This window comes from Thunnus albacares, chromosome 16, assembly GCF_914725855.1.
Source record: "Thunnus albacares chromosome 16, fThuAlb1.1, whole genome shotgun sequence".
Lineage (NCBI taxonomy): Eukaryota > Metazoa > Chordata > Actinopteri > Scombriformes > Scombridae > Thunnus > Thunnus albacares.
This window is the reverse complement of record NC_058121.1, coordinates 20975561-20990925: the sequence shown is the minus strand read 5'-3', so window position 1 is coordinate 20990925 and position 15365 is coordinate 20975561. Positions and strand designations below refer to the sequence as shown.

The 15365-nt window shown below is 40.1% G+C and overlaps 1 long non-coding RNA gene across 1 annotated transcript; it reads left to right on the top strand.

The window, feature by feature from the left end:
• The first annotated feature begins 1071 nt into the window (after positions 1 to 1071).
• On the top strand, positions 1072 to 4455 carry LOC122965750. The gene is made up of 4 exons (XR_006398289.1): positions 1072 to 1498; positions 2241 to 2297; positions 3179 to 3243; positions 4213 to 4455. It is a non-coding gene; the product is annotated as an uncharacterized LOC122965750 (long non-coding RNA).
• Positions 4456 to 15365: the final 10910 nt, after the last annotated feature.

Genomic DNA, 15365 nt, shown 5'->3' with positions numbered 1-15365 from the left:
ACATCGTGATAGGAGAAACCATTTTCTGCCATATGCAGCTGTGCTCCTCAATCATTTTGTGGTCAACAGCACTGAGGTCTATGGAGACAAATTCATTGTCTATAATGTGCATGCTGTAAAACACCTCCATGAACATTTTGATTGCTCGTTGAATGACATATCTGCTTTCCCCTTTGAGAACCATCTTCAAAACATCAAGAAGCTCGTGAAGACCAGCCAGAACCCTTTGGTGCAAGTGGCAAAGAGAGGGAGTGTGCACAAAAAAATACAAAACAGAAGCAAAGGCCACTGCAGCCAGTGTCAGTAAAGCAGAGGGACAGCTGCTTTTTGCTCAAGAATTGTTTTTTAAGTTGTCCTTTTGAATGTATTTCAATGTTTTTTGCAAGAGTCGTTTGGATTGAGGGTAACAAACATTTTGAAGGTGTCATCCCAAAAAACGGGATCCAGGAAGATAAAAATGTTGCGCAATGGCCAAAGACCCAGGTGCAGTCAGACTGTTAAAAAAAGATAGACCCAGTGGAGGACTGGCTCACTTTCCAGCTGTTGAAGATAAAAATGACGTCAGGCATAATGGCTGTCTCAGTAGCTTTGATTTTATGTTTGGTTTGGGGATCACAGGCTACTTTATGTTAGTGTTTAACTTGGTGACCTCTTTTCTACACTCCAGTGGTCGTTTTCAATCGCCCTTGGGTTCATCTCCTGGAAAATGCATCTTCCAGACGTGGGAAGATAATCAACTTGTTAGAAAACATTGTTGGCAACCATTTTGGGGGGGAGGACAATTCCATGTAGTACCTTACTGTGCTGTGAGTTTCCTATTTTCAAAACCTGGAAAAGTCATGGAATTTGAAAATAGTCGTTTCCAGGCCTGGAAAGGTGCTTGAAAATAATCAAATCCAAAAAGGTTTTGGAAAAGTCATAGAAATTGTTTTTATTTTTTGTGACCAAATGTTTTTCTTGGGTTTTTTTGTTGTTTGTTTGTTTGTTTGTTTTCTTCAATCATACCCCAAAGGGGAAACAGGCCCTTGGGCATAACATACACTTATTTATAACACATACACATATTTCCCCATAAACAGTGCTGCCTAGTGTGTGCATACCCCTGCAGATGCCATTGCATCTGGAAGGACATGCACCTACATAAGCCAGACTATCTTTAGATCAGATTGAGATAGGGGATTGTAAAACAACAATGATAACTGTGATTGATTACAACACAATAGCATCAATCAATATACAGCTCAATAAGGGAGCGCTCCAACTCTTCCAGTCACCGATCTTGCAATGGAAGAGATCGGAGACATTCCACTTCTCCATTTCTATCCTCAGGTGCATGTGCAGGACACTCAACTTCCAGACATGGTACGAGTACTAAACAGGTTTTGGAAAAAATATAACTATTCACCATGTGTAACTGTTACTAACTGAATTAAAAGTAATGCAGGTGTCACCCAGCTGTGTTTTAAGGACAGATAAGATCTTTCCTTCCCACAATCCTGTGAGTTTTATTTTTCATTTTGGGGGGGTCAGTTTGATAGAAAAATGCTGCTGCTTCACTGGAATTATTATGTAATATTAATCTTTTCCTCCTCCATTTCCACAAACTCCTTAAAGTGGACAAAGCAAAAAAAAAAACAAAAACTGACATTTCCAGCGACATATAAGATGCACACAGTTGGTCCTTGTTGACCGTTTCAAAGCAGAAGCCTTCGTAGCCTTCGTAGCCTTCGTAGTGCGGTGCTTTTGAGGACACATCCTTCCTCAGCTGCAGCCTAGACTTTAGAACCACCTTTTGTTTACATCCATTTCCTCAAAAACTGAGAATGACAAATTGTTGTTTTTTATTTTGGCATACTCTGCTTTGTTGGCTTTGGTTTACGTGCTAAAAGTGGTATTTTGGGACCAGTCTTGCCGCTATGGCAGTGAATGGAGAGATACAAATGCTGTATTCTGCATTAGCAGCCCAGGGGAGCACGAAGCAACTAATGAGGATATTTCACCACCATGTGAACTCAGATCACTGTACACACCAGGGACTATACAACCCAAAACTGTGAGATCTTGTCTCACAGTCTTCTAGTTAGACAGTAATACTAGAGCTAAAAACAATCAAAAGGAGTCCAGTTGGTTGTAGTTATCAGTTCCTGTCTTGATAATGCAGTATTAAATTCTAGCTAAAAGTGTGCAGCTAAAATAGCTTTTTCTCTTGATATAAACTGAGTTCAAAATGTTTGTTTCAGAAAAACCAAGGTCTTCAACTGGCCACAACAGGGATGTATTTTCAATGCCCATTTCCAGTAAGCATGGTTCCTGCACAGTATGGAAAACTATGAAATTTGATTTTAGTAATTTCCAGGTCTGCATAAGTATAGTAAATGGTAAATGGACTGCACTTATATAACACCTTTCTAATCTTCCGACCGCTCAAAGCGCTTTACAATACATATCAACATTCACCCATTCACACACACATTAATACACTGATGACAGAGGCTGCCATGCGAGGTGCCAACGTGCTCATCAGGATCTAATCTAATGCACATTCACACACACTCACACACCACTGGTGCAGCCATTGGGAGCGCTTTGGGGTTCAGTATCTTGCCCAAGGACACTTCGACATGCGGACTGGAAGAGCCAGGGATCGAACCAAAGATCTTCGGATTAGTGGATGACCCACTCTACCTCCTGAGCCACACCTACCCCGAAAAAGAAAAGAGAGTATGGAAAAATATTTTTGTTTCCAGACTATTGCACCTATTCTGTTTTCTAAAATATAAAATTCTGAATTTCTGAAAATAAATTGATCAAACAAGCAGAGTGCTTTTCATGGCATTTGGAGCAAGTAGCCAGTGCAGCCGAAATGTTTACCTGTGTGTGAGAGAGCGCAGGCCAGAGCAAGCTCGAGGTCGTCGAATGCAAAGCAAGAATGCAATGTTTTTGGCCCAAGCCAACCCAACGTGAGACCAAGACTGACCACAACAAATAATGAACCCGCCAACATTTTATTTACATAAACATCTAGTTATTTGTACTCAGATGTCAAATATGGTCTGAAAAATTTACCAAGAAGTCTGGGAATTTGAGTCTTGGAATTTTGAAATGGAAAATGTGTAGGAACCCTGAGTAAGAAATATTGTTTAGTGATACAATAGTAAAAATTGCTCTTTTCACTTAGATTACACAGTTAAGGAAGGTTGGAGGCAAGAACATCAGGGATAGCTCAACAAAGATCTTGGACAGGTATGCCTTGTTGAGAATTGAAAATATACACCATCAAATCACAAGCAGTCATTCATTTCATCATAAAAGCTCAAATTTCTGGCAGTAAAAGAAATGCCTGTTGCCTTGACTCGTCTCTCCTCGCATTTTCTCTGCTCATTTCTCCAGTGGGAGGGTCTACGACACGAAGAGAGGAGGTGAGTGGAGGAATCCAGGATGCAAAAAAAGGCCAATGAGAGAATGGGAAGCACCCTACATCTATCTATCTCTGTCCCTCCCTCAATCTCCCTCTCTCCCTGTCTCTATTTCCCTCTCTCCCTATCTCCACCCCCTTCTTTTCTCTATCCCTGCCTCTCTCCCTCTCTCCCCCTCCTTGCCTTTCTCCCACTCCATCTCCCTCCTTTCCTCCCTCCCTATATCTACCTCCATCCCTCCCTCTATCTCCACCTCTCCCTTCCTCCCTGTATTTCCCTCCCTCCCTTTCTATTTACCTCCCTGCCTCCCTCTCCCTCCCTCATCATCTTCTTCTATCTCCTTCCATCCATCCCTCCCTATCTCTAGCTTCCTCTTTACCCACCCTCTATCCTTCCCTCCCTATATTCCTCCCTCCCTCTATCCACCTCCCTCCCTCTCACTCCCTATCTCTATCTCATTCCCTCCCTTTCTCTATCTTCCTCCCTTCCTAACAGGCTGATGACCAACAGCCTCATGTCACAGTTCGATATGAAGGGCCACAGCTCAAAAAGGGCGTTTCAGCCAACAGCACTGTACACCATTTTGATTGGTACCATTCAGAATAGGCAGTTATTAGGCTCATAATCAGACCTTAATACTTACTTCTGTGGGAAAACAGAATAGAATATAGTAATATACATTTTTTCACACCATGTGTTTGCATCTCTGATGTCAGTTTTGGCTCCTTTGGTTGTATTCTGTAATAGTCAGGATTAAACAAAGGTTGATTAAAAATGTTTTTCTTTGTCATTTCAGCTGCTGTCAGAAAGTGGGACAGCAAGGTCACAGAACATGATATTTCCCATGCCATGGCACACCAGGCGATGGAGGCTATACCAGCAACCCAAAATAATTAAGGAACACCCAAGAACCATACAATATTTATATAATTTGACAGTTTTTTTTCCTTTTTTGTCTATTTGATATATATTATGGAATACTGAGTTCTGAGTATAGAGAGAAAAAGCAAAGAAGATATTTAACACACTGCTGTAGTTCCCACAGTGTCCATCTCACTCACCTCCTGTCTGGTTCTCTGTCTCTCACACACAAACACATCTGTAATGTTTCTGACATGTGTGAATAGATGTTTTATTGGTACTTTTTGTCTTATTTTGAGAGTAATTATGAATATAATATGATGATATAATAATATAATGAATTCATGGTTGAAATTAGGTTGAATTCAAGTCTTTGAAACAGCCTGAAAAAGACGTTTTTTCAACTTTTGCTTTGCAACCAAATTTAGACATAGAAGGACATCGTTTTGTAGAAGTCTTTTCAACAACCTAAAAAAGGCGTCTCTCACTTTTCAACCCAATCTCAACATTGTTGATTCTGGCAGAGTTGTCTTTTCAACATCTTTTTAACGACTTTTTACTCGGTGGTGAATTTCCTGGAGACTGTCAGCATAGCAAAATAATTTGACTTAAATTTCAAAGTAAGCTTGATAAGCCTGAATACCAGATAAAAACATGTGCTCCGCTTATCATCGTTGTCCGTGTACTTGTCAAATTCCTCTCCAGAAAATGCTGTCCAAGGGCTTGATGGTATGAGGGGTCCATTCTTAAACTGCAACTTAGTGCGACCCCCACCCCCCACCACACATACACGCACACACTTTACACTCTCATATAGATGCAGAAGGCACAATGGCACAAGATCAATTACTGATCACAGGATGGGAGCTCCTCTTCTTGGCTTTCTTTAGAAGTCAACCTCTCTAGTTCTCTCTTAATTGGCCCCTAATCTCTTCTTTTCTATATTCTCTTTCTTCCTCTCTCTTACACTGGCTTTATTCTGTCTTCTGTCTGTCTGTCTGGATATCTGTCCTTCTCTTTGACTTCCTTTCTCGGCCTCTTTCTCTTTGCCCGCTGTCTGACCACCCCCATTTCTTCCCCTGCATCTCTTGACACTGCTCCTAATTACAAAACACACAGGAGCCATTAGCGCGGACCTCCAGCCGACGCCTGTCCCTTTATCCATTCATCCCCTCCCCTCTGTCGCTATCTCTCCATCTCTGCCCTCCTTCTTTCTCTGTTCTTGGTCAAAAGTCGCTTTGTGTGGGACCCGTTAGGCGAACAAAGGCAGCGGGCTGCAGCGGTGCTCAGAAAGGTCACAGTGATGTACAGCCTTCGGCGCTGCTGCCAGGGTCAGGCCTGCCTCAATGGGGACACACTTAACGCTCACACAGCCAAAAGCATTATGGCATTTTGAAGGAAATGCATGTTGTCTCGGTTCTGTTTAAAGGAGAATACCACTCAATTTAAATATTCAATTTTTTTTAAATCATTGTAAACTTCACTGATTATCAACAAAACTGACAGCGTGTTTCCAGAGCTTGAAACCAAACAGCCAAAATTTACTCTTTAAATTGCCACTTTCACAAGAGATTGAGTGTGTAAGATTACATAATTGTATATAATTGGTGTAAATGTTTTATGAATAATGGAAATACTCCATACACAAAAAAGGTATTCAAAGACAAGTGACAGTAATTTTCTCCACTCTACATTTATATACTACTTATGTTTTGTCGAATATGCTTTAAAGGAAATGTAGCTGCTTGCTGTTATCTTAACCACTAGGCGACCAGGACACATTCTTACACTGCTCATTAGTTAAAGGGAGAAGGTTAGGTGGATGGCTTGGATACAAGGTGTGATTTGCCAGGCGGGGGGGTGGGGATTCCCCCCCCCTCTGGTCTATATATCCTTGACTTTGCTGAATTATTTTTATCCCCAGTGAGGACAAAAACTTGTCCCTCTCATAGTGATTTATGCTGTTTCACCCGTAGACCATATAAAATATCTAAAATAATATATATAGGCTATTTTTTTAAAAAAATCTGAGTAAAGTGCTGCAATGTGAGAATTGTGTGACAATAGAGATGACACTGCATCTGGGTGATGTGATGACACAATCAATGGACCAGGGGTTGCCTCCTTCCCTGTTCGGAGATTTGCAGAGATGTGGGTAAAAGAGGGTGACACACCACGGATGACCGCTCTACAGGAAAGCATAGAAAGAAGACAGAAGTCCATCATCAAAGCAGACTGTTTACTTAGACTGACAAGTAGGCATATACTGTAGCCTATTTATTTTTATGATGACAGCACGTTGTGCTATTGCATGTTTTGTTTACTATCTATTCAGTATTGAAGACTGCACATAGAGCTGAATTAAACAGTGACCTGCAGTAATGACATTAAAGGGGACCTATTATGCTTTTCCTTATTTTCAGTCATAAATATAATGTTACAATCCCAGATGCTCATATTAAACATGGCCAAAGTGTCAAATAATGAGGTAAACGTATGTAGAAGTAATCCCTGTGAGCAAAAAGCACCAGCTTCAGACAGTTTTTTCTACTTTCAGTCTGAGCCAACATTGGCCATGACTTGAGTCGAGCTGGCACACTGTGAGTGTTTTTCCATTACACGGCACTGCAAAGTAAAATAAGTTGTTTACCTGTTGAAGGTGTGCTGGTCATCTGCAACTCTTCATCAAACATCACCATCACTTTGGCTATTTCTGCTTGAACTATTCCTCCATGCATTATTTCTAACTGATCCACTGAACAAAGAACTCCAAATATATCCATATCTTATTGTGTTGCCCGGTTTTTAGTGCTGCTAATTTGGTGCTGCTTCACTAATTTGGTGAGGAACACGTTTCATTTCCTGTAAATTCTTCACAATTATTGTTATTTAGGCATTTAAAAGCTCTTAATATGAAGCAGCAAAAGCGGGAAATGTTGGGTTTTCATCAGTGGTAACTTAACATAACTCTGATACAGCTGCCCCTCGTTAGGCTCCTGGAAAGCTGGCCAATCAGAACAGAGTGGGCTCATCAGGAGAGGGGCCTTTAAGAGACAGGAGCTAAGACTGCCTGTTAAGAGACAGAGGCTGAACTGAGGGGCTACATAAAGGTCCAGTATTAGTTAAATAAGGAACTGTGAATCATGCAAAGCTACTCTAGTGGAGTCCAAAAATAAAAATATAGAGCTAGAAATATAGAGTGTATTGGCATGTCTCACCAAATGACGCTATCCACAGCACTGAAAGGAGCATTGGGGGATTTAATTCTGGCAAATCAGCATTTAACATTTTGTTTTGTTGTATATGATTACATCTCCTATGTGTCCGCATGAGGAAAGGACAAGGCATGAACTTGACATCACATCGCTGAAAGTGAAAATATTGTGCCACTTGATGGATTCGATTTTTAAGAAATGGATTAAAATATTCCTGCAGATGCAGTGGTCAAGTTCAAGTTCCATAATTGTTTTATTAAAGTTCATAATTATTTTATAAATATTACTGTAACAGCTGGAAGAAATAGCCCAATAGGTTCCATAGTCCATATAGACCCACTGTGGTTCTGATTTATTTTCATGAATAAAAACATTTCAAAAGCAGCCCCCCCTCTGATTTTTTCACAAATTGCACGTTGGTTTGATGTACGATGCCTAGAACTTTGGCATCCTGTGTCCCATGTATTGTTTAGGCAACTAAATCTTCTCATTAAAACTTTTGAAAGACTGTGGTTTTAGTTAAATATTGAAAAAGTCTACCCATTTTTCTGGTAAGGCTGCCTCAAGTTTAGATTAACACAGGAGTCGCCTTAAGTAACTTACATTTTTCAGTCGCTATCAATCAGTTAATCAAATTACCATAAACTAATTGGCACGCAGCGAAGCTGGGGGCTATGTGGCAGTTGCCCACTTCACCCGGTTGGTATAGCCTCTATTGGCACGCAGGCCTGTTGAAATGTCTGTTGGGTGTGTTCATAGGCCAAGATTTTAACACACATGCAGTCAATGTGAACCATTTGCACATGTACAGATTAGCATATGGGTGTAATTTTTAGAGAACAGGGTTATGACTTGATGTTCAGGAATGCAGATCAAGTAGATCCTGTATGTACTGTAAGTGTCAAAGTCTTTTTGATTTGCTCCTTGCTAAATCACCTCTCATTGATGGGTCACACTTTCTAATTTCAAGCCAGGTGTTTGAAATGACAGCACAAATACAGGGCAGGGATTTATTGCGATGGCTACTACTGTGTCTGATTTTGCACTTAAAAATGCACTTCAAAACAACAAGTTTTTCTCAGACTGACTTTGGTACAAGGTTTCTCTGGAACACCACTGCTGTGCCACAGAACTTGTGTTTCTATGAAATCGTACAGAGTGTAGGAAGACGAGCTGTTTAAAGTGCCCACATTCATTGTCCTTTCTCTTGTGAATGGCTCTCTGTGTTGCGTGCTCTGTGAGTGATATTTGTGTTAGGCTGTACAGCTTGTATCAGGGCTCTGGAGGACCAAGAAAATTGAATCCCATTAGTGTTCTATTCAGTCTGTGTCTCTGGATGTGTATACAGTGCTATCTGAGCTGGGAGATTTGCCCCTCTATGGCATGTCTTGTACTCCGTGAGCATGTGCATGAGTAGCATGTCAAACCAGTGTGTAGTGAAGGACTGTTTCACCTATCTGGGGCTTAAACTGACCAAGAACTCAAAGCATCTTTTCAGATTTAACTTTACAGAATCAGTAGAAAAACACAGAGAGAATATCAAGTCCTGGAGGATACTACCCTCATCCATGATTGGACAGGTAAATCCAATCAGAATGGTGAGCCTACGCAGATTTCTATCTTTTTCAAAACCTGCCCATATACTTAAATTCATCCATATTGCCCTTTATATGGGGTTACAAATCACACAAGATACCCAAGGCTCACCTAGCCAAACCCCTTAAGAAGGGTGGTCTTGGTCTGCAGATTTTGACATACTACAACTGGGCAGCTAACTCCAGGGCTGAGAAGAACCCTTCATGGCTACAGCTAGAAGCCTCTGCTGTTAAAAATTCTTCACTTCCTGCTCCTTTGTTTTCCAGATCTCCCTTGGAAGACATGTCAATTCAACAGAACTTTACTTTAAAGAATTCTTTTCGAATATTAAATCAGATAAAAGTGGCTCACCAAACTCCCAATGTTTCCATACGTGCTACCATATGCCAAAATCATTCAAGCCTGGACAGATGTCTGGAGAGAGAAGGGTATCAGAACTTTTTTTAGATCTGTACATTGATGGCCAATTTGCATTTATTCAATTAAGTAAAAAGTTCAATCTTCCAATCTTCCTTTTCTTGAAAATCTCATCGCTTCCTCCAGATTCCAAGCAGCTAGTATTAAAATTTGCTCAAGTAGTATCAAAGGAATTGCTTTACTACTTCAGTTTCTTCAGATTTTATTAGGGAAGCCTGGGTCAATGTCTTGAATTCAGAGATATCAGCAGAGTTCTGGGAAGAGGTAATGTCCCAGGTTTATTGTTCTTCTATTAACTCACATTACAGGTTAATCCAGTTCAAGGTGTTGCATAGATTGCATTACTCAAAAACAAAACTGAACCATAACTTCCCATCAGTGTCTCCTGAATGTGATAAGACTCTGCTCTGCTGAAGGATCACTAGCACATCTTTTCTGGTTTTGCCCAAGATTATACAATTTTTGGACTGCAATTTATGGCTCTCAAAAGCCTATTCCAGACACATTCAGCCCAACCAAGACCTGAACATCTTTGGATGCTCTGCAGAGAGCTTTGAGCTGCTGTATGGCACGCAGATTGCTCTGTACCTAGGAATGGTGGTTGCTAAGAATCTTATTCTCCAGACCTGGAAGTCTAACACTCCACCCAGCTTTGCCCATTGGCTCAAGGAGATGTCGTCTATCATACAAATGGAAAGACTGCACAAACCCAATATACAGAATAGAGTTGAGAGAATATGGGCACCTTTCTTGGCACAAAGTCATATTACCCATCCTTAGGGACTTTGACCTACCTGGCTACATGAGTGGGTGTGGTGTTTAAATTGATTCATTTATTCATGTTACTTAACCTTGCTCCCGAGATGTTACTATTGTGTAAGCATTTTTGAATCTTGTAAACTGTCTGGCAGCCTTTTTGTTTTGTTCTGTTTGTGTTCCACTTAGTGTTATTGTAAAATTGAAAACTGTAAATAAAGTATAAAAAAAAACAGCCAGCTATAGCTACATTGAAGTGGACTCCGTTGTGTTACAATGTGTTACTACGCATCAGTGCCATAGAGATATCGCATGCAACACACAGAGGCAGCCTTGACCCTGCATGTGTTGTGTTGAGTCCTACATCCGGCGGGCTCCTGTTGCCGTCCATTTGTCAGTCAGGATGCTGCAGCTCCTGGTCATTACAGAAATCACATGTTAGATTTATGCCCCTGCTTGATGTTTCATGGCTTTATAAAAGGAGATGAAAGTGGATCTCAACGGCTGGGAAGGGAGAGAGGGGAGTGTGAGCGATGGAGGAAAGAGCAGGAAAAAGAAAATAAGAGAGAATAAAAAGAGTGGGGGAATCCAGTAATGTCCTTAGCATGATGCCTTGTCATTAGATTAATGCTTTTCATTAGCCGGTAATGAAAATGGACAATTACTTTCTTCAGCTAAGTAATTCTTGTATAAAAGAAGAAAAAAACATAAGCAAATACGTTTTTAAAAATTGGCATGGGCGATATCAGGGGCAGTTAGAGGCTAAACCGGGATTGACCCCCCCATTGCACACACACGGGCGCGCACACACAGCCCCCATCCCATCCCCACTCCACTTTACCCGGCTCCAAACGGCAGATGGAAGGCTTCATTACTGCTGCAGTTCTGAGAATGACACACAAATACGCAGATGCAACTCAAAGAAAATAAAAACCTCTGGCTGCGTCCTGCACCGTGTTCCCACCATCATACATACCTGCACATGTACAGTCAATAGAGCTATAAAAGCTGTGACTCATAAATGTCTTGCACATACACATTTCTCCTCTGCACACACACACACACACACACACACACACAGACACATACACACGTAAACTCTTGCAAGACAGCCATCACGCCATGTCTCTGCAATACCATAAGCTCGTTGGTTTTGTTTATTGTTTGTCTCCAGGCACTGGGAGGCCTTTTTACACACACACACACACACACACACACGCACGCACGAACGCACGCACATACGCAGGCGTTCCAAATTGTTCGATTAAGTGGGTCATCCTCTCCTACAGTCTCTTGAAAGAGAAGCTTTTTTGTGCGTTTTCTAGCCGAGAGGCAATCGCACCCTTCCATGGTTTTGGCTGCACCTTTTAAGAGTATTTATGGAAATGACAGTATAGCACTCTGGAGGGCTGCATGCTGCTCCGTTGCTTAATGTGTGTTTGTGTGTGTGTGTGTGTGTGTGCTGTGCGTGTATCCATGTGTGTAAGCAGAACGGGGGGATTCAAAACCTCACTTGTGTGAATATCAGCCGGTGTCTGTGGATAGCGCACACGTTCAATGAATGACCTGCGTGTTCATGTATGCAAGTTTTTTTTTTTTATGATGTGTCATTTATTATTTGTTTCTCTGCTTATTCCGGGGTGATGAGGTGAATTGCACTTCTGGGTCTGTATCACTTGAAATGGAGTAAACTGCTGCATCTCCGCTGCACATTTGGCAGAAGCGCACATGCAGAGGCCGAACTGTCACTGCAAATGAAAGCCAAATATCTTTCTGTGGATCCACTTTGGCTGTCTGAGAGAAAAGGAGACAGAGAGAGAGAAAGAGGGGGTGCTGAAGTGTCCATCCCTCTCTCTTTCTGTCTGTCTGTCCGTCTGTCTGTCTGTCTCTTTGGACAGCTCTGTGGCAGTCCAGTCAGATCAGACTGCCTATCATTGAGTATTTGGACTGATTCGCCTCCAAGAGCCACAGCTGCACAGGAAACATTGACACTGCATGAAATAAACATGCTTCAAATGAAAGGAGGGTGCATAAGTCATCAGACAGCATTCTTGGTTGATGACGCATGTGATATTTCTCATGTTTGGTCAGCGGCCAAGTCTATATTGCCAAAATATAACCCAAACAATACAGAGAGCACTCTTCATGTGTGTGTTGATATCACCTCATAGGATAAATACTGGATGACATTTTTTAAAAATGTAATAAAAATGTAAAAATCTAGAATCTGTACTGTTACAATGAATAATAATGAACAACTAAAACCTAAAACAAACTGATAAAATCACATTATTGCATTACTCCATTCTATTATTATTTCATAAGATCTGGAAAAGAAATTATGATGTGGTAATAATGTTGCATAATAATGTAATAGTTTGAATTCTTCCCATCTGTGCAGTCACATCAATAGTCCGTGTTATTAATGCATCATCAGTTTATAATTGCATTCAATTATGAAGTTATAATTGCAGGGTAATGTAACAACACATAGCAATTATTACATTATCCTTGAATGTGTCACAACAGCAGGTTTTTTTTTTACTACATTTTAGGTATCTTGTTTCTTAATTCTGTTATATTATTGGGCAGGCTATAAGCTGCTACTAATTATTATTCCCATATTCTTTATTACCATGATCATAAATGGCTCTATCTCATTGCTCATACTTTCAGCTTGACATTTATTCACACTTCAAACTGTTCAGTTATTGTCAGAGACATGCTGATACACTGAATATTCTAGTAAATGAATGATATTTTTTATGCTTAACAAACTTTTTTGTAATTTTTCATAGTGAGACATATGGCCTTTTTGATGTGGAACAACTTTTTATTTCTAAAAATGACAAAACTCACTCAAACTTTAAACAAGTCATATCATGTGAAGGGGAGTAAAAGGGAGTTTTTCCTTGCCACTGTTGCCAAGTGCTTGCTCTGTAAATAATATTGTAAAGAGTACAGCCTAGACCTGCTCTATATGGAAAGTGCCCTGAGATAACTTCTGTTGTGATTTGGCACTAAATAAAACTGACTTGACTTGTAGCACAACTAATTAGGGATTGATTTAATTGGCTGCTTGAACTCCTGCAGTTTGTTCTCAGTATTTCCAGTCAAAATTAAATAATTGCTCATGTTCTCTTCTAACACAGCCTGTACGCTGTAATGTATTAATGTTTTTTAACATGTACAAAAATTGATTTGCGTTTTTTCACATATAAATATACAATTTGACAATTTCAAATGTGAAAATGTGACACAAACCTTTTAAGATTTACTTTATTTTTTGTCTCGTGAGCTGCTGTTCTGTGCAGATTTTCACTTTTTTTACGGGTTGTTCCTTCATTTCCATCGTGAGTTGCTTTGTGGCGTAAAGGTGTCCTTCAACTCCTCACCCAAAAACCTTGTGAGTTTACATGGCTTACAGATATTTTTAAGTACAACTTATTTGGTCATTTTTCTTCTTTGAAGGTATTACATTCGGACACTCTTGCCTACAGCTAGCTCAGAGATCTTCTCCAGGAAATGTATTTGAATGTTAAATTATCACAGCTTCATGCACCTTTGTCATTTTGAAAATATCACCACTAATCCATCACTTGCCACAGTGACAGGACAGATAAATTTCATCTCGGCCAGTTTGTCAAAAGTGGACAACAAAGTGACAAAGATGTATTGGCCCTCCTGACTGCTGCATATTTTAGGTACTTTATGTCCTTGTCTGCTCTGTAGGCGCCAAATAATCTCCCATTAGTCTTACGCGATAAAATGACTTGTATTACGAGATGAGTAGCTTCAATTAAACATCTTGACATGTCATTTTATTCAACAGCATTATACATTTTCTGTTTTAATTTTTTTCCCTTTATGTTAAAGCCACTATGTGTAGAATTTTTTAATTTATTACTTTTGCACCCCCTAGTGGTAGCACAAAAGGCCCACTATAGTTCACAGTAATGCACACCGCTTAGAGGTACTTTTTCACCACTAACAGCACTGTGGAGATACGTTTTTACAGGGTTCCAGTTTTGTTGTACTGTGTATAATGCACGGATGCAAATATACACACATGTGAAACAATTCAAATTCCTACCAAAGGTTTTGCGCCATTACACTTATTGCTGTCGATAATGCACCAAGAAATGTAACAAGGATAAAGAAAAAAAAGACCGCAAGCTAGCGAACATGGATGCTAACAATGTAGGATTTTTTTTTTTAACCAAAATGCAAGTATTTTATGAGGAAGAAAATTATTGTCTGTAAGGCCACAAGGGAACACACAATTTGTCTTAGTCAAAAACTTTTAATGTAACTCTAACTTTGTTTGCATGAAAATTCTACAGGTTACCTTTAATTTCTACATATAGTTGATTTAACAAGTTACTTTCAAATAAAATAGAATATATGAAATGATCTCACTTTATATTTGAGATCTTTTAATGTTGAAATTATTTGAAAAATAGTTGTTTTTGCTGTGTCTTTGTTAGGGAAAAGCAACTGTAAAATCCTTGTGGGTGAGTTCATTGTCTGCAGGGAACACATGTAGGTGGTCATAATGTAGGTGGTTTTATCCTATCATATGAAATATATTTACACAATAGTAAGATTTAACACAATGTAATCACCTGTATTTTCACCAAATTACAGTTTTACACAAAAAGATACCTTTGTGGAGTGAGACTTTATGTATATCATGGCATATGGGGCTATCAGAGTAAAGTTGTGTGTATATGTGTGTGCATACCTTTGGTGTGTATGTCTGCACTCTAGCAGCAAGGTTGACATGAAGCTGAGAAGGAGTGTGAAGGGCACAGCACCTCAGGAGGAATGACACAACACATGCGCGCAAACACACACACACACACACACATATACAGTACACACGAGTACACCTCCTCTCCTTTCTTTTCTTCTCTCTCTTCGATGACTCATCCCACCCAGGGACAGCGAGTGAGGCAGAGGGAGAGTGAGGGAGGAGAAAGAGAGGAGAAGGATTGGAGAGTGTGAGAGGCGACACAACAGTGAAGAGGAAAAAGATTCACAGAGAAGACATATGGCATAAAGTAATTTCTTACTGACCTTTTATTACAATGCTATGCTAATC